Raw genomic sequence first — 4,843 nt, 5'->3', positions numbered from 1 at the left:
TGATTTTTTCTGCATTTACCTAGAACTGTCACCAACATTTGCAAGTGATATATTACGACAGAAAAAAATAACGAGATTTATTGAACGTGACAAACAAGAGCAAGCACCAAATACAACCAACGAAAAAAAAAACATACAAGCTAGATGCATATATACTACCAGAGGATGAACAACCTGCAAGAGTACATGATAGCTAGCTATCTGGAGACGGACACACGTACGCGACGCGATCATCGCCAACCTTATTCAATATTCTACTGGTGCTTGTACATGCGCCTTTCTCGTTACCTCTTCATTGAACCCTGTAACCACTTTGGAATTAGACCTTGTAATCTAATATGTAAGATTTTATATATAGGTATGTGTTAAATTTTAATAGGATTCAAAATTTACGTTGCACAGTCAGTATCAGGGCTGATCTCGTAGGGGATGTAGACGCCACATTTCACGGGCAGGCTAGCAGCGGCATCAAGGTTGAGCCCTGGAACCATGGTGGCGGCTTGTTTCAGACACTTGCAAGCGGTCTGGCGATCGGGGGTGGTTGCTGCAGCCTTGTTGAGATAGGTTACCCCATTACAGCATGAGGGTGGCGGTGGACCTCCTATGGTGAGGTAGCCAACACACGGTTTTATGCTACTGACCACCATCTGGCAGGTCACCACCTCACCCTCGACGGTATTTGCTACCATGACGCAAAGGAGTAGCACCAATGTCGCCTTTCCACCAAGTGCCATTACTTCTCGTTAGCGTGTGTTTTGAAGAGTTTAAGTGAGTTGTGGAATGTGGAATATCATTGGGTTGGACTCTATTTATAGAGCTGAAAGGTAGAACTATTATAATAAACAAAATAGTTTTTTTATATGTAAATGAAAATATTTTAAAATATCACGAATTATGTTTGATTTATTTTTAAAAAAGAAGAAGAAGAAATGGAGAATGATGAAAATTTAGCAATTACCAAATAAGTTTTGATATAAATGTATCTTAATAGTAACTCGCTGGTGCAAACATCACGTAATGTCTTAATGTACTTTCTTTTCGAAAACAGTTTTTAGAAGTTTGAATCGTAATTATAAATAGGTACAAATAGCAATCAACTATTAATTTATTTCACCTAATTAACTTTAATTCTTTTGTATTTTTTTAGTTGTGTTGTTGTAGTTTATAGTCTTGTATATTTGCTAATCATCCGTTGGCATTATTTTTAATTATCCTTGTTCTATAAAAAATCTATAATTTTATTGTCATTAGTTTTAAGTTTCAACGATTCAACATTTTTCTTATCCTAAGAGAATCTAATGGGTAAAAGATAGTCTATAAATTTGAGATAACTTGAAAACAATTTCATAAGATAGTCTATACATTTGAGATAACTTGAAAACAATTTCATATGATAAAGATGCCAAAAAACTTATGACATAAAAGATATATAGACTTAATTGAAAATAAAAATCTAGTTTTATATTTATAATTCCTAACAAACCATATTGGTGATTTACAGTCGGCAATAAACCTAATAAATAACAATATAACTAAGGTAAGTAAGATGTCGAATACATGTGGAACATAAGTATACTAACATATCAATATTTTCTTATTCATCAATCTTAAAATAAAACATAATAAAGGGATTATAAATGCCGCTAAAATAAAATAGCAAATAAATAAACAACATATAACTAATCATAACAACCATAGCTAACTGTATGTATAACATAATCTAAAGGTAATCATATTTGTTTTTAATCCATCTTAATTCAATTAGTTAATATCATTTAAATGACATTGGTAAATTATTTACCGATTGATTAGATCGGATGGTCAAGTCACTAATCCTATAATTCTAAGTTGTCTGCTAGCAAGAATAGTTCTCCTATACTTAGTATATTTGTTTATATTATGTAATGACTCAATTGATATGATCAGTTTTAGGGTTAGTGGTAACTTCTCAAATTGCCAGAGTTATCAGATCAATCATGAGCATTAACTCAATCTTATTATGTTTAACCTAGTGATACGGTCGGCCTCTAGTCCTACTACCTACATCATTAATAAAATTTTGGACCACTAATGTTAGCAAAACAACATGATACAAGATACATAATTTGAACCTAATATTAGATCATGCATTCAGTTATATAAACATAACAAAATCTACATTAATACGCATGGGTCTTTAATTTAGCATAAACATAACAAATTAAATAACTTTCAATAACAAATATCAATTACTCAAACAAACTAAGGTTTCACAAATAACAAATAATCATAAAGGGTTTAATCATAAATCTTAACAAAAACATATATGTAATAAATTAGCTAACTAGTTATAGACAGAAAAGTGAACTACTTGATAACCTAATTATTCTTCCTTCGATCTTCAAAATTTTGCTTCCATATAAGCCAGCCGACTGATCTCGCCATGAGAACCTTAAAACGGCCTCCTCTGGTTTTCATATTCTATATTCCTCTTATTTTATGATATATCTTTGCTTTGGACGAACTTGGGAGTCTATTTATAGTTTTTCAGATTCGACTTAAAACGCGGCGAGAAATAAAAAAAATCCTAAAATTATTTGAAGAACATTCAGATTTCTTTCCATGCTTAACTCTAATTGTCTTTCTTGCTCAATACTTCACCAAATTATGTCCAAAATTTGCAGAGTCTATGTATTGTAAAAAGTCGAAGCAGTTGTTTCTTTTAGTTTCGCATATTAGTTATTTTACTAAGTCACAGTTTTATGCGAAGCGTATTGTAATAGACTTAGTATATTTTTTGTACACTCAGGTTTCCTATAAATAGGGACTGAGGATAGAAGTAGAAAGTACTTTTGAACTCGAGTATTCTTTCTGCTTAAAGCATTGTAATCAGTCTTCATCAATATAAGATCTGATTAATATTTACTTGTTGTGTTCTTACTTTTCAATCATTCAATCATAATTGCTTTCATAATCTCGATAAGAATTCTCTTCAATTGGTATCAGAGCAGGATTCAAACTGCATTGATCTGATTTTCGTGTTAGAATCATTTGCTTTTTGAGTAGTAACTTTACTCAAAATTTTCCGCGCATTTTGGTTTTGAAAATCACATTTGATCTTCAGATTTGAATCGATTCTGCCTTTGAATTGTTTAGTCGAGTGATCGATTAGCAATTTGTGATCATTTCAGTTGATTAATTGTCAAATTCATCAAGTTTTTCAAGCTTTCTGAAATTTTCGTGTTCATCAATGGCGAACTTCAACATGAATACAATGACTTCTTTCTCTCACTTGCTTGGTTCTTCAACCAAAATTCCGATGTTAATCCCTGAATACTATGATCAGTGGGCCGATAGAATGGAGGATTACTTAAATGGAATTGATGAAGAACTTTGGAATTGTATCAATGGAACAGTTCAAGCTCCTGCTAATGTTCAATCAATTGGACCGTCTACTACTTCTGCTGAAGTTGCTGAACAACAAAACTGTTTGAAGAAGAATGAAAAGAGATGCATGAGGGAACTAAGAGGTGCTCTACCTCCTATGCTTTACAATTACATCCGTAGTTGTAAAACAACTAAGGAGATCTGGATCACTTTAAAAGAGAAGTATCAAGGTAGCGAAAAGACGAATATCAACTCTGCGAAGCAATGTCTTGTTGAACTGAAGGAATTCAGACAAAAGGATGCTGAAACTCTTGAAAGTTACTATGCTCGTCTGAATGAGCTTGTGTATCATTGCAATAGGTATGGAATCACTAGGTCTCTCATGGAGTTCAATTTAACATTCATCATGGGCCTTCGCAAGGAATGGCGAAGTGTGAGTACGATGATTAAGAATCAACAGAGTTTTGATACAACCAGCTTGAATGATCTCTACAATCAGCTGAAAACACACGAAAGTGAAGTTTCAGAAATGTATGAAGAATCAAAACAAAGTATAGGAGGACCTTTGGCTCTTGTTTCAAAGGTATCAGAGGTCGAAATTAATGAAACAGATGGTTCAGACAATGAAGGCTTCTTAATGAACTCTGATGATGAAGCTATGGCATTCTACTCAAACAACAGAGTTAAGAAATTTTTCAAAAAGCCTTTTAATCCAAAAGGAAAGGCAAATGATGCGAAGAGTGGAGTCTCAAAAGTTGGAGGAGAGGAGAAGAAGAAAATGGAAAAAGTTGATGAAAAGCTAAAAAGATGATAAAGATGTGAAGAAACTGAAAGGTGATTCTGGAATCTATTGTCACTACTGCAATGGTGCGAATCACTTCGCAGCTGATTGCATGTTGCGAAAGAAAGAGGAGAAAAAGAACAAAGTGAAAGATGAAGCTTACTATTCGGAAAAGATTGAAGAGTTGCGTGCAAAGACAAAAGGAATGTCACTAGTTGCGAAGGGTGAGTCTGATGAGGAAGAAAGTGGAACATATCATATCTGGTCTTTAGGATCCGATGACGAAGAAAAGAGGCATCCAACTCATGGAGCTATGTTCGCAAGCTTTGAAGAAAATTGCGAAGAAGATGTTTCAGGTTGGTGCTTCGTATTCAAATCAACAGACAAATCACCAATGACCACCAAGGTACGTGCTATTCTTGAATCTTTTAATATTCCTTTATCTGCTTATGATGCTGAAATTACTTCTTTTGATGATACTATTGCTTATTTTGATTCTGTTATTGTGTCTGCTAGTACTGAAGCTCAAAATCTAAATATGCAACTAGTTGAGAAACGAGGAGAGTTAGAAATAAAACGAAGCAGAGTAGACAAACTTGAACTGCAAATCAAAAATGTAAATTGTGATAGGGACAATCTTGGAAATGAAGTTAGGTTGTTGCTAGCACAAAGAAATATATACTGTAACTCTACTAA

At 33.5% G+C, this 4,843-nt stretch overlaps 1 pseudogene; it reads right to left on the bottom strand.

Moving 5' to 3' along the window:
• Nucleotides 1-389: 389 nt before the first annotated feature.
• On the bottom strand, nt 390-734 carry LOC145050718 (non-specific lipid-transfer protein 1 pseudogene; annotated as a pseudogene).
• Nucleotides 735-4,843: the final 4,109 nt, after the last annotated feature.

This window comes from Lactuca serriola, chromosome 5, assembly GCF_051521515.1.
Source record: "Lactuca serriola cultivar US96UC23 chromosome 5, Lser_US96UC23_V15, whole genome shotgun sequence".
NCBI classification, from domain to species: Eukaryota; Viridiplantae; Streptophyta; class Magnoliopsida; order Asterales; family Asteraceae; genus Lactuca; species Lactuca serriola.
This window is presented reverse-complemented; position numbering and strand designations above follow the sequence as displayed.